Below are 25,110 nucleotides of genomic sequence, written 5' to 3' on the forward strand. Positions count from 1 at the left end.
CTCCTAGAGGGGCCCACCCCAGTAATAAACTATCCATTTAGGAAAGTGAGACATATCCAGACCAGGCATGCTGCAGTCCATGGTCCGCCAAGAGTTGGACATGACTTAGCGGCTGAACAACAATTTTACAACAGAAGCTTTCTGAGTCAAGAAAAGGACTTGTGAGAAGAAAGTCTCGAGAATTCACTACTAGCTGGTATCAGCCTGTTTATCAGTTGAGCTAACTCATACCTGCTGAACCAACCAGCTTTTGAAATACCTGGGGAAACTATGGGGTAGCTTTTGGTGATCAAAAAAAAAAAAAAAAAAAAAAAGAGCATGGGACTACTCTGGCAGTCCAGTTGTTAAGGCTCTGTGCTTTCATGGCAGAGGATTCGGGTTTGAGCACAAATAAAATCCTGTATGCCATCGCCCAACAAACAAACAAAAGCCTGTAGGAGAGGAGCCAGAGAAATAGTCTTTGGGGTCTCAGAAACATGTAGTCAGGACAAGTGGATTAACTGTAACATACATAGATTGTATACAAAGATACTGAGTTGACCCAAGAAAATGGATTACAGACAGATACACATGAATAGAGGAAAGAATTATCATATAATCCCTTCACCAACAGATGAGTAAATTTACATCTGACACCATTTTGCTTAAAGTACACCATCGATATCTTGACCGTCAAAAAGGATCCATATTTTAGTTTTAAGAAAGTAAGTTCAGATACCATGGAAATTTTTTTATTGGCCTAGTTTTGTTTCCGCATTGTACTGGAGATGAGGAGTAAATGTGGAAAACAGAAATAAAGAAGAAGCACTTCTGCTTCTTTCCATTTCTTTTTTGTATTACTCTACCTCAAGCTCCGTATCCATACATTCCCTACTTTCCTTAAAGAGCTAAATTATCTCCAAGGATCAGCAACATACATCCTTTTCCTACAATCCATAGAAACAACCCCACAATTTGTTTGTGTGCATGTGTGCAGGTGCACGTGTGTGTACTCTTAAATCCTAAATTCTTTACTGATATTGTAATAGATGCCATCAGTTGAAGCCTGCATATCATTCTTTTTTCTTCCTTTTATTAATAAATCACACACACCTTTATTCAAGTTTGAGCAGGCACAAGGCCACCCAGCTAGACTGCATTTCTCTGACTTCACTGGCATTTAGCTGTGGCATTGTTACCCAATTCCCACCAAGGAAATGAGAACAGCAGGAATTTGTGCATTTCCCTGGTGCTTCCAGGACTCCCCTTCCCCTCTTTTCTCCTATTCTTACTGGCGGCTGGAGCAGTCACCTTCTAGAGATGGAAGTCACATGTTGAGGAGGACGAACATAAATATCTCATCTGTCACTTGGAGGACTTCACGGAGCAGACATATTCCATTAAAAAGAATCAAACAACTTTGCACTAGCTATCTGTTTGCTGTATAACACGGGGAGCTAAGTTTGGTTCTCTGTCATGATCTAGAGGGATGGAATGGTGGCGGTGGGAGGGAGGTTCAAGAGGGAGGAGATATATGTGTATTTACAGCTGATTCATGTTGTACAGCAGAAACTAATATAACATCGTAAACCAATTATCCTCCAATAAAAATAAATTTAAAAAGAATCGAACATTCACTTTATTTAAGCTCCTTCATTTTAGGCCTCAGTTATAACAAATTAACTTGTACCCAGACTACAAATATTAAACTATAGAGAACTGCCAACCTATCTTGTGATGCTGTACTAGGAGAGGTATGAAATTCTGAAGTCTCCAGCATGTATTTTTCATCTAATTCAGTCTTATTCTTACATCTATTTATGTCCGCTTTACTGTACAAAATTTCAGCTGCTTCCAAGATATCTGGCTTTTTGTTAACACAAATCTGGCTGATATTTATTTTCAGTTCACTAGATGTTAATGTATGATATTTTCAGGTCAATCACTTGTAGAAATAAACTCTAAAGGTACTAAATATTACTCATTGTGTTCAAGAGGCCAGAATGATTGCATTAAGTTAAACCTCTGTCTTTTTAGCTGATAAGCAGTGATTCCCATTATGACAAAGTTGTGTTGACTATCATCAAAAGAAATGTTCTAGTTCAAAGACCTCTAGTTTTACTGACTAATTTGGCGGAAATAAAACTAACGCAGTTTTCGCAATGAAACTGAGACTCTAAGGAATGGTCTATAGAAATCTCCCTGTGCAAAGGCATGATTAATTAGTATGCTTCATTTAATCATCTCTCTTTTTTAAATTTTACCAAGGATGTTTTTCCTCCCTTAGCATATGATTAGAAAATTATTGTATTTCATGCAGCTTTGGAGAGCATTTGCCATCTTTAAAATTTGAAGAGTTACAGGTCATATTCCTCTGCACTGGAAAACCCCACTAAGAAGCTAGTTGTTTATATAGTGAGATTTAAAGGCAGAAAAACTTTCATTGCCTTAAGATATCTCCTTCTCATTATAGTAAGCCAACTCTCATTATGAATGTCTCATGTATTTTTTAGAGTATTATCTTCGGAAATCCCTATTCAAAATGTGATTGTGCCATTTTAAATGGATAGTAGTAACGTAGTGTATGACATGTTCATGTGTTGACAAAGATGGAATTTTTAATTACCAAGTGTTACAAAGCCAGATGGCATGAGGTTTTAGATCATGAGGGAGAAACATTTTTATATTAGGAAAAATAACAGGCTAAAGAGCCTATAAGAAATGCTCTAGTGGACACTGAGTCATTCAGGAAGCACTGGGACACACTGGATTGTGAGGAAATCTTCTTATTGGCAGAATTTGAATGGGGTCTAGGGAATACGGGCTTCAAAGGTGGCGCTAGTGGTAAAGAACCCACCTGCCAATGCAGGAGGTGTAGGAGATGTGGGTTTGATCCCTGGGTCAGGAAGATTCCCTGGAGAAGGACATGGCAGCCCACTCCAGTGTTCTTGTCTGGAGAATCTCACTGGCGAAAGGAGCCTGTTGGGCTGCAGTCCAGGGCTCACAAAGAGTCAGACATGACTGAGTAACTTGGCACACTGGCACGCACTAGGGAATGTAGTAGTAACTGTATTTCTGCATATAACTGTTTTATTTATTTTGATGGCTGTATAATGCAGCAATAGGAAAATAAAGAAATAGACTCTAAACTATTTGAGAATGGTAGGGAATTAGCTGCCAACTCAACTGGTTCAGAAAAAAATAAAGGCTGTTTGTATTAGACCTGTAACTATTCCGTACATTGGTGATTGGTCAAAAAAAGTATTTTTTAAAAAATTCAGAAATCAACATTGAAATGCTTAATCTCATTAGAGTTACTTCAATTTATTTGTACTTCTTAAATAATAGCTACTGCTTTTTAAATGTGCTTCAGTCTATACATGTTCAACTCTGAGTATTATAACAGAGATTAAGAGTACAGAATCTAAAACTGGACTGAGTTTGAATCCAGTTCTGTCATTTACTATCTGTGGGGTATGGGCAAATTATCTCACCTCTCTGTTCTTCAGTGCCTTATTTATAAAAGGTAGAATAAAATGAGATAACATGTATAAGGCATTATAGTATTGACTAATACATATTTATGGCTAAATACATTTTCCTTGGTGCCTCAGTGGTAAAGGAATCCACCTGCCAATGCTGGAGATACAGGTTCTATGCCTGGGTTGGGAAGACCCCCTGGAGGAGGAAATGGCAACACACTCCAATATTCTTGCCTGGGAAATCCCATGGACAGAGGAGCCTGGTGGGCTACAGTCCATGGGGTCACAGAGAATCGGACATGACTCAGTGAGTAAACAACAACAACAACCAATGTTGTAGAGTCAACATTGTTGAAGAAAGGATTTTGAGTTGTTCTGAATATAGTAAAAATATACAACTACTAATACAGCAATACTAATGACAATAATACTAATAATATATGCCAAATCCATGACTCATATTTTTCACAATAAATCATGATTTTCATTTTACCTACATTAAATATTTAGCTATTTCTCATAGGACTGATAACTCTATTTTCTCCTTCAGGACTTTCAAGGTGATATATGATAGATATAGAAATAGAAGCATTTTTAGGGAAGAATTTGAAAACTGCTTGAAACTGGGAGTTAAGGGCTGTGTGCTTTGGATAATAAGACACTTGGGACAGTACTTCATAAGGTTATACGAGCCAGCTCAGACTATAAAAGCAATACTAGAGGCTACCTGGCATCACACTATTTTCTGGGAAAGCTGTGTTAATGAAATGCAGTCTCAATTCCTTGGGCTGGTGGTTTTTGGTTTGTTATCAAAGAAATATAGAAGGTTTCCTGCCCAAAACCCTTATGCCGAGAATTCAATGACCTTCACAGAACAGGCTCAGCAAATTCCCATGATGTCAGTCCCTTGGGCAGTTTTCTGAGACAGCAGGTCATGGCAGGGACTTCTTGGCAATATTCCACAAAGTGGGGAAAAGCTGCGAAGTGGGGAACCAGCACTGTTCACACAGTAAGTAAATACATCACACTGAGTCTATCTAGTACTGTCATAGACTTTCCTTTCATTAAAGAATCCCTAGAGAATATTTTTTTCAGTAGAAACAGATTTCTGTTTTCATTCTAGATCAGGCTATTCTGACTCAGATATTCAGATCCCGAAACAGGAGTTTAACGAGACAGGTGAGGGGCCTAGAGTATCATCTCCTACGAAGGCATGCCTTGTTAGAATGTAGTATTAGCTCCAAAAGAAGTGGTAGGTTCATTTGTTTTGTTTCTTAGATTCCACACATAAGTGGAAACAGACCATATTTGTCTTTCTCTGTCTGACTTATTTCACTTTAGCATAATACACTCTAGGTCCATCCACTTGTCAGAAATGGCAAATTTTCATTCTTTTTCTATGGCTGAGTAATATTTTATTATATATACCACACCTTCTTTAAGTCCAGTCATCCATCAGTGGACACTTATGTTGCTTCCTTATCAGGCTGTTGTAAATAATGCTGCAATAAACATGGGGCATATACATTTTTAAAAATTAGTGCTTTCATTTTCTGCAAATAAATACCAGGAAATGCAATTGCTGGATAGCAGAGTAGTTCTATTTTTAATTTTTTAAAGAAAACTCCATCCTGTTTTCCATAGTGGCTATACTAATTTACATTTTCATCAACAGTGCACAAGGGTTCCCTTTTCTCCACCAATACTCTCACCGATACTTATTATTTTTCTTTTTGATAATAATCATTTTGACAGATAGGTGGTGATATCTTATTGTGGCTTTGATTTGCATTTATCTGATGACCATCCCCATGGAAAAGAAATGCAAAAAACCAAAATGGCTGTCTGAGGAGGCCTTACAAATAGCTGTGAAAAGAAGAGAAGTCAAAAGCAAAGGAGAAGAGGAAAGATATAAGCATCTGAATGCAGAGTTCCAAAGAATAGCAAGAAGAGATAAGAAAGCCTTCCTCAGCGATCAATGCAAAAAATAGAGGAAAACAACAGAACGGGGAAGACTAGAGGTCTCTCCAAGAAAATTAGAGATACCAAGGGAACATTTCATGCAAAGATGGGCTTGATAAAGGACAGAAATGGTATGGACCTAAAAAAAGCAGAAGATATTAAGAAGAGATGGCAAGAATGCACAGAAGAACTGCACAAAAAAGATCTTCATGACCCAGATAATCACGATGGTGTGATCACTGACCTAGAGCCAGACATCCTGGAATATGAAGTCAAGTGGGCCTTAGAAAGCATCACTACGAACAAAGCTAGTGGAGGTGATGGAATTCCAGTTGAGCTATTTCAAATCCTGAAAGATAATGCTGTGAAAGTGCTGCACTCAATATGCTAGCACATTTGGAAAACTCAGCAGTGGCCACAGGACTGGAAAAGGTCAGTTTTCATTCCAATCCCAAAGAAAGGCAATGCCAAAGAATGCTCAAACTACCGCACAATTGCAATCATCTCACATGCTAGTAAAGTAATGCTCAAAATTCTCCAAGCCAGGCTTCAGCAATATGTGAACCGTGAACTTCCTGATGTTCAAGCTGGTTTTAGAAAAGGCAGAGGAATCAGAGATCAAATTGCCAACATCCGCTGGATCATGGAAAAAGCAAGAGAGTTCCAGAAGAGCATCTATTTCTGCTTTATTGACTATGCCAAAGCCTTTGACTGTGTGGATCACAATAAACTATGGAAAATTCTGAAAGAGATGGGAATACCAGATCACCTGACCTGCCTCTTGAGAAATTTGTATGCAGGTCAGGAAGCAACAGTTAGAATTGGACAAGGAACAACAGACTGGTTCCAAATAGGAAAAAGAGTACGTCAAGGCTATATATTGTCACCCTGCTTATTTAACTTCTATGCAGAGTACATCATGAGAAACGCTGGGCTGGAAGAAGCACAAGGTGGAATCAAGATTGCCGGGAGAAATATCAATAACCTCAGATATGCAGATGACACCACCCTTATGGCAGAAAGTGAAGAGGAACTAAAAAGCCTCTTGATGAAAGTGAAAGAGGAGAGTGAAAAAGTAGGCTTAAAGCTCAACATTCATAAAACTAAGATCATGGCATCTGGTCCCATCACTTCATGGGAAATAGATGGGGAAACAGTGGAAACAGTGTCAGACTTTATTTTTATGGCTCCAAAATCACTGCAGATGGTGATTGCAAGCCATGAAATTAAAAGACTCTTACTCCTTGGAAGGAAAGTTATGACCAACCTAGATAGCATATTCAAAAGCAGAGGTATTACTTTGCCAACAAATGTCCATCTAGTCAAGGCTATGGTTTTTCCAGTGGTCATGTATGGATGTGAGAGTTGGACTGTGAAGAAAGCTGAGCGCCAAGAATTGATGCTTTTGAACTGTGGTGTTGGAGAAGACTCTTGAGAGTCCCTTGGACTGCAAGGAGATCCAACCAGTCCATTATGAAGGAGATCAGTCCTGGGTGTTCATTGGAAGGACCGATGCTGAAGCTGAAACTCCAGTACTTTGGCCACCTCATGTGAAGAGTTAACTCACTGGAAAAGACCCTGATGCTGGGAGGGATTGGGGGGCAGGAGGAGAAGGGGACAACAGAGGATGAGATGGCTGGATGGCATCACCGACTTGATGGACATGAGTTTGAGTGAACTCCAGGAGTTGGTGATGGACAGGGAGGCCTGGTGTGCTGCTATTCATGGGGTCGCAAAGAGTTGGACACGACTGAGCAACTGAACTGAACTGAACTGATGACTAGTGATGTTGAGCATCCTTTCATGTGCCTCAAACAAGCAAATATAACAAAACAGAAAAATAACCACAGGTACAGAGAACATACTAGCAATGGCCAGAGAAGACAGAGTAAGGCTACGCGCTAAATAGATGAAGGGGATTAAGAAGTATTTTACTACCAGTTGTAAGATAAATCAGTCTCAGGGATGTAATGTATGGCACAGGGAATATAATTAATAATATTAATAACTTTGTACAGTGCATAATGTATAAAAATATCAAATCATGTATAAAAATATCAAATCACTATTTTCTGTACACCTGCACCTGAAACTAATATAATATTATGTTAACTCTACTTCAATTAAAATAAAAGTAAAGAAGCAGTGGATGAGAGGTTGAATACTACTACTACAGCACTTCAGAAGACTCTGGTTTGTTATCACACAGCTAATGGATTCATCCTGTATTGCCTGTTCTCTTTCCTGGTGGTTTAGTCAATAAATCGTGTCCAACTCTTTGTGGCCCCATGGACAATAGCCTGACAGGTTCCTCTGTCCATGGGATTCTCCAGGCAAGAATACTGGAGTGGGTTGCCATTTCCTTTTCCAGGGGATCTTCCCAACTCAGGAATCGAACCTGGGTCTCCTACATTGCAGGCAGGTTCTTTACCAACTGAGCTACGAAGGAAGCCCCATTCTCTTTCCTAGATTGCTAAAATTTGAAATTAGCAGAAGATAAATTCACAAGATTGCATAGGAACCCAAACTTTGTTTCACGCTAAGAGAGGAGAGGATGGAATTTAATAGATAGGAAGAATATTCTTCTCCTAGTGGACTTTTGCTATTCAACACTTATTCTGCATTTACCTCTTCTAAGTTCTTTGTTAAAATAATACTCCCACTTAGACTATAGGACTTAAGGTTAATGTTTATTTTTAATACTTTAAGGTTAATGATATTCTGTATCTAAAGCACTTTGCACACAGTGACTGACACATTGTAGATGTTCCATTGTACACTTAACAATTTTTATTTCACTCTCTAATTCCGGTCAGGCAGATAGTTGGTCATCAGCCAAAAAAATTGTTTTTTCTTTCCTGCCCTCTGGGATTATTGGCCTTTTGCTGATCTCCTAAGATATTTTACCATTCTGTTCATCAAAGATCTGCTCTAAACCATACCTTCCCTCAAAGCAAAATAAGTAGAGTCAGAGAGGCACGGAGTCAAATGTTGGCAGTGTCCATCGGATGTGTCATAGCCAAAGGATCCCATGCATCTTGGTGTCATTCCCAAGGGTATCTCTAGTATGGAGCTACTTGAATTAGACTACCTGCCTCTAATTCTGTTGAATGAATATTCTATTCATCTCAACAGCTTCCTTTGCATTGATTCTACATTCACTAAGCAATCTTTACATTTTTATTTTACTTCCTATATAATTCTTCCTACAAGAAAAGAATATTTGCCACATACAATTCAATTTTTATCCCTACATTAGTTATTTCTCCCCCCAAATTAACAAATTAATATTCAGGTTTCCTATACTGATTTTGAAACTTCATTTGGGTCTGTCCATGAGCTGTGGCAGGAATCCTAAGAATAACAAAGTTCTTTCTGAGGCTTCAAGGCTAGAGAAACAGACCTAGCTTCAGAAACAAATAGCAGCCACCAACCAAGGTCTTCTGAGACATAGGCTGGTGGCCTTTCCCCGAGTGAGGTCATCCTCTGCGGCCCATGGGTAACCTGATGCACGTCACAGTATTTCTGTAGAAGACATTAGTGATAGTACACTCTTTCCAGTGGCTCTGGACTCAGACACAGATCTGGCTACTGGCTTGTCAAATGTAATCTATCTGACATGAAATGGACATTGAAGGGGTCATTTCTACAGTCACCATACAAGACCACTGCACAGATCATACAAATGTTTCAGTCATACTCATTATCCATACACAACACTGTGCAGTCATTCTGGGTGTGAGGAGGACCTTGATAGTGTATATGACCTTAACAGGATGTGGTCCTAACAGTGCTCCAGTCGTGGTCTTAACAGTGCTCAAGTCTAGCTGCCTCCAAGCATGTGGAAGCTGAGCAGTACACTGCAGGGTTGACTCCATTTTACTCTTTTTAACTATCACTGAGATAGGCTGCCCAGTAGAAGCACATAGGAGTTTTTTCAGATGATCAGGATGCCCTGATCAGACTAGAACTGGTTAAATTTCTTATTATTATTCTGCTTTGTTTTAGTCTTAATTTCAACAACAATGATCAAACTTACTTATTTTTTTTCTTTACTAATTTATTATTTATCTTCATGGCAAGTAGGTGAGACAGGTAAGGTAGATTTGATTGATGAGGAAAGAAGCTTAGAAAGGATAAACAATTATACCAAGCTCAACACAGTCAATAGATGATAGAGTTGGAATTTGAAACTTGATCCAAAGACCTATGTCATGTATTAGTTTAATAGACTTTGGAACAGTGTTCTTGCATTTCAGTATACTTAAGAATCAGTTCGGAGAAGGCAATGGCACCCCACTCCAGTACTCTTGCCTGGAAAATCCCATGGATGGAGGAGCCTGGTGGGCTGCAGTCCATGGGGTTGCGATGAGTTGGACATGACTGAGCGACTTCACTTTCACTTTTCACTTTCATGCATTGGAGAAGGAAATGGCAACCCACTCCAGTGTTCTTGCCTGGAGAATCCCAGGGATGGGGGAGCCTGGTGGGCTGCCGTCTATGGGGTTGCACAGAGTCGGACACGACTGAAGCGACTTAGCAGCAGCAGCAGCAAGAATCAGTTGGGACCCTGACTACATATCAAACTAATTCAAGCTGCTAGTTAGTTTTCCCCAAAACAATTGTAATGAAACAACAGTTAGAAACAAAGTGGGGAGGTGGAGGGAAGGGAAGGAAATGTGGACCTGAAAATCGAAACAAAAACTGTGACAAACTTTTAGAGGCGCAAACGTGTTGAAGTTGGTTAGAAATATATAGACATAATAATGGTAAGATTGGTTGGATAAGAGCTATGTAATTAACTGAATTCAGAGAAAATAATTTTTAAAAAGAAAATAGAAAATGAAAGCTAAGAGATTTAAAGAACAGAAGCAGAAGTATCAAAATTGAAGAGTAGGTACTACCGAAAAAAAGGGAAAATAATAAGCCAAGAAGAAAATATTTGAGGAAACAATATCAAGTTTGTCCAGTTAAAGTAAGATAAAAGATTGAAGGGCTTCTCTGTTAGCTCAGATGGTAAAGAATCTGCCTGCAGGGCAAGAGACCCGGGCTCGATCCCTGGGTCAGAAAGATCCTCTGAAGAAGGGAATGGCAGCCCACTCCAGTGTTCTTGTCTGGAGAATCCCATGGAAAAGAGGAGCCTGATGAGCTACAGTCCACAGGGTCACAAAGAGTTGGACATGACTAACACAAAAGACTGAAAATCTAGATTGAAAAGCCTTAAAGAGAAACAGGAGAGAAAAGAAAAAGGAAAGCTTCATACTCAGACATATTATGATGAAATTTGTAAACGTCAAAGAAAATATAAAAGTTTATGAGAGCAAGGACCAAAAAATTTTAGGAAAGCAATTTCCTGGGTTAAAGAATAGACGCATTTGTAATATTAATTGGTATTGCCACAGTTACTTGCTATAGGAATCGCAGCAATTTATACTCACACCAGCAAAGTATAAGAGATGTCTGTTTCCTTCAGCTCAGCCAGCATGGTGTGTTATCAGACCTGGAATTTTTGACATTTGATAAATGGCACTTCAGAGTACTTTTCATTTACAGTGACCTCAGTATGAGTAAAGTTTTATATATTTTCACATGTCTAAAAGGCACTCGTGTGTGTGTGCTAAGTCGCTTCGGTCAAGTCTTTTTGACCCCGTGAACTGTAGTCCACCAGGCTCCTCTGTCCCTGGGATTATCCAGGCAAAAATACTGGAGTGGGTTGCTATGTCCTCCTCCAGGGAATCTTCCTGACCCAGGGATGGAACCCACGGCTTTTACCTCTGTCTGCATTGGCAGGTGGGTTCTTTACGGCTAGTGCCACCTGGGAAGTCCCCCAGACCATCCACATACCCTTTAATATGAACTGTTTGTTTTTCACTCACTTTTTCATTAGGTTTTTGCTCTTTCTCAATTTTCTCCCCCATTTTGTCACTTATCTTCTGAATTTGCTTATAGACAGAATTTCTGATTTTTATATGAATAAACATTAAAATTTTCTTTTATAATGTCTGAATTTTTGATATTGTAAAGAAGGATCTTTCCACTCCACAGATACAATTTCTAGGGCTTTAAAAAAAAAAAAAAACTCCTAAGCATCAACTTTGGAATTTCTGGTCCTGTAGTTCTGACATGAAGTCAAGACTGCTTTAGAAATCTCTCTAGCCTAACCTACCCTCTTGTTAGATACTCAGCAAGTGATGAATGGTGACAGTAACCCAAAGATCACTTGATATTAGACCACTCAGTGAAGATAAAGCTCTGATTCCCCAAATCTGTCAGTTCATTGTTGTTCAGTCACTTAAGTCTTGTCCCACTCTTTGTGATCCCATGGACTGCAGCACGCCAGGCTTCCCTGTCCTTCACCATCTTCTGGAGTTTGTTCAAACTCGTGTCCATAGAGTCAGGTGATACCATCCAACCATCTCATTCTCTGTTGGCCCCTTCTCCTCCTGCCCTCAGTCTTTCCCAGTATCAGTATTTTTTTTCCAATGAGTTGGTTATTCTCAACAGGTGGCCAAAGTTTTGGTGCTTCAGTATCTGTCCTTCCAATGAATATTCAGGATTGATTTCCTTTAGGATTGACTGGTTTGATCTCTTTGTTGTCCAAGGGACTCTCAAGAGTCTTCTCAGCACCACAGTCTGAAAACATCAGTAAAGTTGTGATCACTTTGAATACTTACATCACAAACGCATAATTTCAAAATTGTGAAACTAAGGAGTCTGTGAATAAGCCTCCCTCCCACAGCCCCACTGCAAGGATTCTGCTCACCTCCATTAGAGTCACTGCTGTTTCCAGATCGTAGCCCACTTAGCACAGGCGAGGGGGCGGGGAGGGATGATAATGCAACTCAGGCCACAAACAGGGAAAACAGAGCTGGTAGTACTAGAAAGAAGTTTCTTCTTTTGTTGCCCCTATTAACCTGTTCTGTGCACTCAAAATGATCTCCCCTCTCTTCCATCCATTAAAAATGCACAGATTCATTTAGCATAGCAAGCTTCTTTTCCTGGCTCCCCCTTCTCCCTCCCTGCTCACTCTATTGAGTTTTTAGACATCATTTGGTTCAGTGGTTTTCAACCCCTGCTGTACAATAAAGTCACCTAAAGAGCTTTATAAAACTCCACTTGCTAGAGCCTCAAGCTAAGCCTATGAAGTCCGAATCTCTGGAGGTGGGGGTCCAACATGTTATCATATCTTCTCAGGTGATTCTAAAACACAGCTGACAGTTCAGTTCCCCCTCATCTAGTTAAATCAATTAACACTTCCTGCATAGTGAACAACCAGTCCAAGGATGCAACCGAATTTTGATAAACCTTGAGAACTGCTTTTGGGATGGTACATTCTGGATAGAGTGTGGTAGCAAAGAATTTGTTTCCCAGAGAGTACCACGAAAAGCATGGGAAATTAGGATTAGGATTTGAAATAGTTCAGCTGGAATTCCATCACCTCCACTAACTTTGTTCTCAGTAATGTTTCCTAAGGCCCACTTGACTTTGCATTCCAGGATGTCTGGCTCTAGGTGAGTGATCACACCACCGTGGTTATCTGGGTCACGATCTTTTTGTATAGTTCAGTGAGTTTTGCCATCTCTTCTTAAAATATTCTGCTTCTGTTAGGTCTTTGCCATTTCTGTCCTTTATTGTGCCCATCTTTACATGAAATGTTCCCTTGGTATCTCTAATTTTCTTGAAGAGATCTCTAATCTTTCCCATTCTGTTGTTTTCGTCTATTTCTTTCTTTGTGCACTTAAGAAGGCTTTCTTATCTCTCCTTGGTATTCTTTGGAATTCTGCATTCAGTTGGGTGTCTCTCCTTCTCTCCTCCCTTTCTTCCTATCTCATTATTCCACACTTCACCCACCCCACCCCCACCCACCTAAAGTATAGGCATCTTTTTGTTTCACACATAGCCTACTTTTCAGACATTAAGTATTTGATATTCCTCAGCACAAGAGCTGAGAAGTCTTTTCTCAATCAATCAAATGCATTTTTCTAATATTTAAAGATGTTCGTCATGGTGAAGCAATTTAACTCTCACTTCCTGCATGTTTAAATGTGAATGAATAGGCTAATGTGTAACTTGGATTCTATCTCTGCAGACTGGCTGCTGGTATTTATAGCTAACCTTTTAGACAATAACTGCTGTTCCAAACCTAACAATCTCATTCTGTTCACCACAGTCTTTTCCATATCCAATGCATATGACCTGAAAATAGAATTTCCTTGATTCTAGTTGTTTTCTCCATTTTTCCATTTTGCCCTTAAGTCTTCCTTTTCACTGTTCCCCACAAGGTAATTTTGCTCTCTTTCCAACTCAGCAATTCCAAATAACTAAAGTATATCTTTTTGAAACAAATTTTATCTACACAGATTGAAAACGTGATTGTGTTAATGACAGCATTACTTTGGTTATTGCAGAAAACAAAATAGGTTTCTCCCATATTTTTGGCCAAATGTACATTAAACCCATTCTCCTTTGATTTTATATTTTCATTTTGTATATCAAGAATAATAGATCCTTGTTTAATGTGCAGGTAACATATTTTTGTTTCAGGAGTTAGGATATAATAATTTAAGATGAGGGACTTATCTAAAAACCAGGCTCTGAAAGATTATAAATTTAAATAGTTGTGACATTAAAGATTATACATTTAGATATTTATGATATAAAATAACCTGATTCTTTATACCATAAAAGGTTTATATTTTTTAAAATACAGACAACTAAATCAGAAAACAATATTAAAATAAGGTCTATCAAATTTACCAATTTTTAAAACTTCAATTCAATTATATAAAATGCGATTGTGAACTCACTCTGATTAAAAGCTTAAAGATGTTAAACTAGTACTAATGAAACAACAAAAAGTTTCTTTTACAATTAAAGATAACTTGAGTATATGGGGAATTCTTATTTGCTGGTAAACAAGCTGTGAACCAAGCAAAGTTATACAAATGTGGATGACTGAAAGCTTTTAAAGCATCCCCAATATGGAAATAATTTGCTAGTATATTCTCAAATTTATCAGCATGTTGTTCTACATTTATGTTCACTATTTAATATAGTTTAAAATAAAAGACTTCCTGCTCACCACATTCTTTCCCTTCTATAGCAATATGTGGCCAAACATGTAAATTAATTTTTATGAATCATTTTTCTTAAGTTTCTTCAGTCCATTTGAATGTCTTTCGCCTCCTTGTTTTATATCTTATTTTCCATGTCACTTTCCAAATGAGAAATGTCAGTCTGTTTCAGCTTTAAGAGTGTGCAGCTCTTAGATAGCACTTAGGGTTAATTAGAATTTTCTGTCTGGTTACATTCTGAAAATTAACAAGTGAGTTTATCAATAAGCCTGTGTTACCACTTCCATTTCTGCTGTTCCTCAACATGGTATGGGAGTCTGACTTTGATCTTTCATGGTAATGATTGCCAAGTATAAAATTCTTACTATGGCAATTTTCTGGGTCATAATTTTCTTTTTCAATAAGAAAAATATGGCATTTTTAACTGGTTTATATTGTTTTATGGTACTTTAAAAAATATTATGTGCCTACAAAAATTAAATGGAAAAGTTTCCATAATTAAAGAATTAAACTACCAGTTAGAAATGTGGCTTTATCTTTGGTGTAATGTCCATGTTTATGGCTGAGATAAAGAATCAACTGAATTAACTAGATGGAATTTAACAGAAATGTATGTCATATTTTCTGCTTATAATTTTACAAGTATTTAACAAGATCCATCGAGTACAACTTGTCAAAGAAAAGGCTTAGAAGTTGTGTTGGACAGTAAGCTTCATGCCAGTCAAGAGTAGCTTTGAAAAAGTGAATTTGTTATTTTGCTATCTTATAATAGAATATTGTGTTGGATAATCTACTCTTCTCTTTACTGGTTAGGTTATATCTGATGTATTCTGTATAATCTAGTCATCACAGTTCATGTTTTTTCTAAAAGATACAGGCCAGGGTCCCATACAGTATTTCATGGAACATATTTTATCAATAGCTGTTGGGGGAAAAAGAGGTTCTGAGGTCAGCCACTGAAGTAAACAGATTTCTTTATTGTAAGGCTTTGCAATGCTTTTAACATGCAAAGCACAGTTTACCTCTATGAGAGGATATAGTGTATACATTTTATTCCCTAAGGTAATTGACACTAGAATTCTCTTTTCATACAGAAGCTATTACCATATTGAAAAATAACCCAAGTGATAACTGGGTTCTACAGAATACATCTGAGAAAATGCTGATACATTCGACTGGGACTTGATCAAACAAGAATAACCAGCAAAGCATTTTTCCATTCCTGGCCTGGCCTCCTCATCACACCAGTGTCTCTCTTCTGGTCTCTTTTCTGTGACCTAGTTGTTGTCTTGAAGTTTGACTTATACTCAGATAAAAAGAAAAATTTATTTTTTGCCTTATGAAGTATCTGATGCAGACTCAAGAACAGATTTGCTTGCTCAAATTTAAAAGTCAAAACTGGGATATTAGAATGTATGCAAGCTGTTGAAGGTGACATATTTACAATGTAGTACTTTCCTTTAATATGGAACACTTCTATTGGAATTACCATTTAGAGATGGAGTTTGTTACTGACTGTTCCATAGCTTCATGCATGCATGCTCAGTTGCTTCAGTTGTGTCTGATTCTTTGTGACCCTATGGACTGTAGCCTGCCAGGCTCCTCTGTCCATAGGGATTCTCCAGGCAGGAATACTGGAGTGGATTGCCATGGCTTCCTCCAGGGGATCTTCCTGACCCAGGGATTGAACCCACAACTCTTATGTCTCCTGCATTGGCAGGAGAGTTCTTTACCATTGGCACCACCTGGGAACTCCTTTTCATAGCTTCAGATATATATATAAATTTAGTTAAATTTTCTTTAGGGGTATGTGTAAAGCAGAATATCATCATTTGCAATGTACAAAATGACTCCAGCACATGCCAGATAATCTTTCAGTGAGCAAAAGACCTACAGGAATCAAAAAATTATGAAAGTACATTTCAGAGCACCCTAAAAGCCAGTCAGCACAGTCATTAATCTAATACTTTAACTCCTTCTACCCATTAAATGGCTTGGTAGCTAGGGAGATTAGATGGGAAATACCCACAGTGAGAATGTCCAAGTAGAGCTAACTGACTCAGGTGACCATCACATTCCTCTCTTTTCTGAAATATTATAATTCTGATGTGAAGGATTAGAATTAATCCAGAATAGGAAATATCATACAATTTTACATATTGAATTTAAGTAATCTTATGTTGATCTGTGCAAGGCAATTGCTGGCATTATTGCATCAGTTGTTTTAAATAGAAGCTATTTGTAAGACTCTGCTCTTCTACTCACACTGCCTAGACACACCAGAGGTGGGAAATGGCTCAGAGAGGGAATGGAGAAGAGTTCATGCTTGACAAATGTCCTAAAAAAATCAATAGGCAGTACGTTTAGCTTGTATTGTTTCTAATGTAGATCAATATCTGGCCTGCAGAGGGCATCTGTAAGGTTGAGAGGTTCCTGCCTGAAGCTGATGCCATCTTAAGCTTAGCCAGTTGAGAGATCGATCCTCCTCTCCCATCTTTCATTTCTCAGATGCTATCAGTAACTTTGAAGAGTTCTTGAAATTTCCACATACACATAAAAATGTAAACAATAGAACCTCTAGTACATTTGGGGAATCTCTAGAGCAGAGGGAAAGAGAAGGAAATAGAGGTAAACAATAGAATGGGAAAGACTAGAGATCTCTTTAAGAAAATTGGAGATATCAAAGGAACATTTCATGCAAGGATGGGCATGATAAAGGACAGAAATGGCAAGGACCTGACAAAGGCAGAAGAGATTAAGATGAGGTGGCAAGAATACATAGAACTATACAAAAAAGGCCTTAATGACTGGGGTAGCCATGATGGTGTGCTCCCTCACCTAGAGCCAGACATCTTGGAGTATAAGTTAAGTGGGCCTTAGGAAGCATTACTACCCACAAAGCTAGTGGAGGTGGTGGAATTCCAGTTGAACTATTTCAAATCCTAAAAGATGATGCTGTTAGAGTGCTGCACTCAACATGTTAGCAAATTTGGAAAACTCAGCAGTGGCACAGGACTGGAAAAGGTCAATTTTCATACCAGTCCCAAAGAAGGGCAGTGCCAAAGAATGTTCAAACTATCATATGACTGTGCTCATTTCCCATGCTAGTAAGGTTGTACTCTAAGTCCTTCAAACTAGGCTTCAACAGTACATGTACCAAGGAGTTCCAGATGTACAACCTGGGTTTAGAAAAGGCAGAGGAACCAGATATCAGGTTGTCAACATTCACTGGATCATAGAGAAAGCAAGGGAATTCCAGAGAAATATATACTTCTACTTTATTGACTACAAGAAAACTTTGACTGTGTGCATCACAACAAACTATGGAAAATTCTAAAAGAGATGGGAATACCAGACCACCTTACCTGTCTCCTGAGAAACCTGTATTCGAGTCAAGAAGCAACAGTTAGAACCTTACATGGAATAACTGATTGGTTCGAAATTGGGAAAGGATTATGACATGACTGTATATTGTCATCCTGTTTATTTAACTTCCCTGCAGAGTACATCATGTGAAATGCTGGGCTAGATAAGTCACAAGCTGGAATCAAGGTTGTCAGGAGAAATATCAACAGCCTTGAATATGCAGATGATACCACTCTAATGCAAAAAGCAGAGGAACTAAAGGGCCTCTTTATCAGGGTGAAGAGGAGAGTAAAAAAGCTGGCTTAAAATTCAACACTCAAAAAACTAAGATCATGGCATCCAGTTCCATCACTTCATGGCAAATAGAAGGAGAAAAATTAGAAGCAATGACAGATTTTCTTTTTCTTGGGCTCCAAAATCACTGCAGATGGTGACTGCAGACATGAAATTAGAAGACACTTGCTTCTTGAAAGGAAAGCTATGGCAAACAGTGTATTAAGGGGGCTTTTCTCGTGGCTCAGATGGTAAAGACTCTGCCTGCAATTCGGGAGATTGCAGGATGGTAAAGAATCTGCCTGCAATTCGGGAGACCTGGGTTTCATTTCTGGGTTGGGAAGATCCTCTGGAGGAGGGCATGGCAATTGACCCCAGTATTCTTGCCTGGAGAGTCAGCATGCACGGAGGAACCTAAAGGGCTACAGTCCATGGTGTCGCAAAGAGTAGGACATACCTGAGCAACTAAGAATAGCAGCACAGACAGCGTTATTGAAAAGCAAAGATATCACTGCCAACAAAGGTCTGTATAGTCAAAGCTATGGTTTTTCCAGTAGTCATGTATGGATGTGAGAGTTGGACTGTAAAAAAGACAGAGTGCTGAAGAATTGATGCTTTTAAATTATGGTGCTGGGGAAGACTTGAGAGTCCATTGGACTGCAAGAGATCAAACCAGTCAATCCTCAAGGAAATCACCTCTGAATATTCATTGGAAGGACTGATGCTAAAGTTGAAGCTCTAATACTTTGGCCACCTGATGCAATGAGCTGACTCTTTGGAAAAGACCCTGATGCTGGGAAAGATTGAAGGCAAAAGAAGAGGACCTCAGAAGATGACATGGTTAGATAGTATCACTGACTCAGTAGACATAAACTTGAGCAAACTCCAGGAGATGGTGGAGGACAAAGAAGCCTGGCATGCTGCAGTCCATGGGGTTGTAAAGAGTCAGATGTGATTTAGTGACAGAACAACTTAACTAAAAAGTCCTTGAAAAAAAGAGTTGAGGAAGTCTAGAATGAATAGAAGTCAGTGTAGAGCTGTCATCAAATGACTGCCACTGTACAGACAGATCTTTGTGGACTCAAAACAAGGAAACAAGGACTTAATGTAAATGTAACCTGAGTTCAGATATGCTGATTTGGGTGTACAGTATCTCTCACTCCATTCTTCCCACTCCCCATAGCCAGGTATTTCCCATAATGTACATAACCCCTCCATGCCCAGATTGGGGAAAGTCCTTTTCTCTTGATGCTAATGCTTTTTTGAAACACACACACACACACACACACACACACACATACACACAAGTTCTGGAATAAACACCTCCCAGATCCAGCACAAACATTCTCAGCTCCTACCTTCCTAACCACATGCAGAGGCTGGCTCTTTCCACTATAGTAAATTTTTTCGGGAAGATTATTGCCATGTTCTTTTCCCAGGGCTTGACTGGTGTCACTTGAATCCACATCCAAAAAAAAAAAAAAATCCCCCAATTTCAACTTTAAAGAAGAAGGTGTTGGATATCTGAGATCCTTTTCCTTCCAAAAAATCCCTAAATTAACTCTGTACCAAGTCCTCTGCAGAACATTCACATTGTGGAAAACAAGAGGCTTCTACTAAATTGTGGAAGGTGAAATCAGTGTCGTGATGGATTTCCTGTTACCCTCTTTCTCCTGGAACATTTCTTGAAACGGTTATTGTCATCATGATTACTTGCCTTTCCAGTTATGCCTCTAACAAAAAGAAATGACTGCTTTTGTTTCTATCACTGGAGTGGTTTCAAGCTGAGACTAGACGATCACTTGTCAGGAATGTTCTGGAAGTGATTTATACATCAGAGAAGTTAACTCAAATGACCAATAATCTCTTCTTCCAATTTGGAGATTGTATCTCTCCACAAGAATTTTCCAGTTTGTTAAAAATGTACTCTTTGGAGGAATTGTGTGTGCATTAACTTTTCTAAGAAATACTTTCATTAGACCTAAATAGTCCTTTCTCATCACAACATTTTTGTGCAACTAAGCTATCCAAAGGGAAGTGGTGCCTCATTATCTGAGCTCATTATCTTAGTACCAGAGTCAGCCTTAGCCTCGGAAATACTTGTGTGATTTTGCTAGGGGTTGACAGATGGACTGACAGACAAATGCCCAGCTGCTGTGGCAGGTCTAATAGAGGAAGCCTGGCCCCCACATTCACACAGCCGGCTCCTGACAGCAGGGACCACAGAGCAGTGGACAGGGCATCTGCCTTTTCTAACTGCCATGCGCTACAAACGAGAAAGTGGAATGGAATGTTAATGTCTTAGCCAAAAACCCGGGTGAAATATGTCAAACACATAAAGTTAATTATATCACACGTCCATTAAAATCAAAGAAAGAGACATGGGAAGAGAAAGAGAGAGACAGACCCAAAGTCAGTTTTTTTGGAAACAATGGCCATTTGCTGGTTTTACTGAATTGAATCCATTTTGTTTCAAATAACTCAGCCTTCATGTTGTTAAGGCCAAACCCATTCTTGGAACTTAAGAGATAGATTCAAATTATTCAGAGTTTAGACAGTTGTCCAAAGTTTGTTAGAAAACCTAAGATTTGTGTCTAATATCAAAAGTCCTGTATTCATGATTTCCAGAGTACATGAACTTTAGTAACTGCTGCAAATATTGCTTTGTCCAAATGGGTTGTAGCAAACTGAAATGATTTTTTCCTTGTGTTCATCTCATTTAAAATTTATTTGGCATCTATTCATTTTACCATTAAAGTAAGTCAGTGTTATAGCCTTGAACATGGGCTGCACTATCCATATTGCTAATTAACACAAGATTGAAAGTTAGCAATAGTTAATGAACACAGAAGACTAATTTAAAAAACCCAATACTCCTCCCCATGCCCCCCAAAAGATGCCTTAATTGATCTTCAATTCAATACTCTTACAGAAAACCATTGCATACCTTTAGGAATTGCTCAGAAAACTCTACGTGTAAAAAGTGTGATTTTAGTTTGTTTCAAAAAGCTTGAATTGAGCTCATGGACATTGAAATAAAATCCTAGGCAGTACAATGAAAGTTGTTACTACCCAGCAGAATGATAAAATTAGAAAAGCAAAATCATACAGAAAAATTGAACCCCTAAAGTTGTGTTGCTTAAAAGAGAAATTTAAAGCCCTCTCAATGGAAGGAAGTCTTGTTTTGGAAACCCCCTTCTTCAGAAGCTTTCTACTTCGTGCAGCTTTATCTTTAATTCATGGACTCTGGTAGACAAAAGGACATTACCATTGAAACTGGATTAAAAGCTAAGAGCTCAGTAAACACCTTATGCAGTAGATGTCCAAGGGCTTTTTTGTCAAGCCTCTCTCACCTCTTGGACTTCCCTGGTGGCTCAGATGGTAAAGCGTCTGTCTACAATGTGAGAGACCTGGGTTCAATCCCTGGGTTGGGAAGATTCCCTGGAGAAGGAAATGGCAACCCACTCCAGTACTCTTGCCTTGAAGATCCCATGGACAGAGGAGCTTGATGCAGGCTACTATCCATGGGGTCGCAGAGTCGGGCACGACTGAGCGACTTCACTTTCACTTTTCTCCCACCTCTTATGTTGAGAGCTCCCACCTCTTTTTAGACTCCATCCTTCCACCCTGCTTCAGCCATGCATTTACACAAGGACCACCACTGCCATTATATTACCTTGTTGCCCCAGCAACATGGGCACAAAGCTCAAGCTACATCAGTTAGAATCCTTACCTGATGTTTTAAAAATTGGAGCAAAGAAAAGAGATTTTATTTTCTGGTGGCGGGAATCGGGGATGATGTGGGTTCTGAAGCTGCGGACAGCCATGCTTTCATGTGTAAAGAAAACTACTGAGGAAATGAACAGAAAACACAGAGACTGGAGTACGAGAGAGAGACAGTCCATGTGATACTCAGGCCTGGACTGCTGTTTTCCCTGAAGTGCTGTCCTTAATGCTACGGACTTCCTGATAAAAATTCCCCTTTGGGGGCCAAACTAATTTAAATTAGTTTGCTGTTATTTGCAAACAAAAAGTTCTGAACAATATTCTCTGTGCATGACAATTGATTGATGGGTTGGAGCAGGCCAAGGTTTGGTCAGAGAAAATAAATATGTTTCCAAAAATATCTGCTGTGTTCACCTTTCATGTATTTTATCATTTGTGACCCACACAGTTGCTCCAGCCACTGCGCCAATAATAACATGCTATGCCTACATTTCAGGAACATCTTCCCATCCATATCCCTGTTTTCTTCAACTGATAGCTCAAAGCAAGCTTGCACAGTAAATCTCCTATCCTGGCATTCTATCTATGGCGCACAACAAAATAAAGTATAGACCTATCAAAAAGCCATCTCTGTTGTACAGTTTTTTTGTAAGTCAGATCATCCTGCTAATTGGCTCATAAAAAAAAAGTGAACTCGCTCAGTCATGTCCGACTCTTTGCGACCCCGTGGACTGTAGCCCGCCAGGTTCCTCTTTTCATGGGATTCTTCAGGCAAGAATACTGGAGTGGATTGCCATTTCCTTCTCCAGGGGATCTTCCCAACCCAGGGATCGAACCCGAGTCTCCCGCATGACAGGCAGATGCTTTATCCTCTGAGCCATCAGGGAACACATGAATTGGCTCATAAAAGTATCCAAAAAAGTGTGATCACTAACATTTCCAAAACAGGTGGTCTGATGCCACACTCAGGATTGTCTGACCATGACCCTGAGACACTCTTGGGGCTCTGTGAGTCACCTGAGACCTTAGACTGTCAGATGCATGGCTTGAACCCAAGTTCAGCTTTCTATATCACTGGTGGGGCTTCCTTCTCCTGGCAAGAGAAACCATATCTCCCCATAAGCCTCAACTCTTCTAGCACTAGGCACCTGGCTCTCCCAGAGAAGGCTTATAAACAACCAGCACCTGAACTCTGCTTGCCGAACCCCCAAGTGGACTATAGGTGGCAGGTCTGCCGTCACACTTGATACAGAGGCGCCATCCCTTCCCTGCAGCGTTTAGCGGCTCCAGAGAGCTCGTCAACTTTACCAGGTGCTCTCTGGGGCTAATGAAAGATAGGTTATCAAATGTCCTCTCGCTTTGCTGACCATTATTTGTATATTGTGAAAACCTGCTCCTTCAGAGATAGCGTGTGACATTGGGGAGTTCTCAAGCCGTGTTGCACTACAGGGGGCAACCACGAAATGACCTGCCTGGCTCTACCTGTTACCTGGTGAAGTGGCATACCCTTGACAGACATCAGGGTTGGTTCTTCTTAACCACCTCTCCTAATTGCGTGCCAAGAATTAGTGTTAATTCATTTTATTTATTTGTTTATTTTTGACTGCCCTGGGTCTTCGTTGGGGTATGTGGGCTTTTGCTAGTTGTGATGAGTGGGAGGTACTCTCTAATTGTGGTGCGGAGGCTTCTCATCGCAGTGGTTCTCTCACGGCAGATCATGGACTCTAGAGCGCTCAGGCTCCAGTAGTTGCGGCATTGGGCTCAGTAGTTGTGAAGAATGGGTATTAGTCCAGCTGCTTTTTATGTCTGAACGTGAACAGCGAAAACTCAAGGACCACGCCGGAGCTGAACTATATAACAGGGTCTGGAACTAAAGGGATATGCTCACATCTGCCATCTCTTGGCTAAACGGAGTATCTGCTCTGATGAATTCAACTCAGCAAATCATATACCCCCTGCTCTGCCGTGCTGCACACTGTTCTAAACACTTTGGGGGATTAGAAAATGAGCCACATCTCTCTCTGTAAACAGACCTTGGTGTGATCACAGATATTATATTCTTGCAGCAGCTTGCTTGTTTTATTGCTTGAACTTTTTTCACATCAGGAAGACTAATGCCTGGCCTTTTCCAGACAGATAAAAAGCTCTGTGCTTGGGGTAAAAATACAAACCTAACACCTCAATAGTTGCCTAACACAACTTAGAGAAGAACCAAGTGGGCTTTGGTTGGACACTAATGGCAAGTTTGGATCTTGGGAACTGAAAGTAAAAAGGACACTGTATTTGACTCAGATAACTAAAGACAGGAAGGGCCTGACACTGAGTATAAGTCAGTCTGCAGAGAGCACCCGAAGTCCAGGTTCTGCTCAGTCACTCAGCCTTCAAAACCAAAGGTTTTGGAACCAGAAAGAGACAGCAAAGTCAAAGGATTAGCAGGACTGAGCCTCAGTGGAGCTGGTAGGGGGAAATGAGATGTAGAGACAGGAGGAGCAGAGATGGGGGCCAGAACAACCACTGCAGACAGAGTGGCTTTTATTTCCCAGAAGACTTGGCGGTACATGAGTCAGACTTTTAAAAGTTCAAGGCGAGGGCAGATAGAAGTAAATTAAAAAAATTATTATTCTTGTATTTCCATTGTACCGGAATTATTCAACTTTCTTGAGGCTAATTCCAATACGGCTGAAAACAGGAAGAAGTGCTTTTTTTCCCTCACCTTGAAGAGCATAGAAGCTACAGCTTGAACCATTCTTTTTAATCTTTCAGGCAATGTAAATGAAAGCTGTAAAGCAAATATCTTTGTTGAACAGCAAGATAAAAGTTATTTCTGAAGTGGAATGTAGAAGATGAGGTATAATATTTCGAGTTTGGAAATAATAAAGCAATTTTCTGAGAAAAATTTTATAGAGCATTTCCTAGTAAAGTGACCTTCTGTGTCTCTGGTCAAAGCCCATTTACTCATTTTTTTCATCCATTCTGTGAAAAGCTTTGAATTAATGTCAATTTATTAGCTTTCACTTAAGGCAAAATTTTTCAACCTCTGATTGAAAATATGTTTCACATATTTTATCTGACATGTATTCTCTCTTGGTATCAATCTTCTAAACTGTTAACATTAAAACTAGAGTTTATAAGTTTCAAAAAGTGCAATAGGTAAAATTAATGCAAATAATGGCTAAAGAAAAAAAATCCCCAATTATCAAAGAAAGATATAGTGACACTCATTTTAGATACTTGCCCTTTGCAGATGG

This window comes from Bos mutus, chromosome 4 (assembly GCF_027580195.1).
Source record: "Bos mutus isolate GX-2022 chromosome 4, NWIPB_WYAK_1.1, whole genome shotgun sequence".
Classification (NCBI taxonomy): Eukaryota; Metazoa; Chordata; class Mammalia; order Artiodactyla; family Bovidae; genus Bos; species Bos mutus.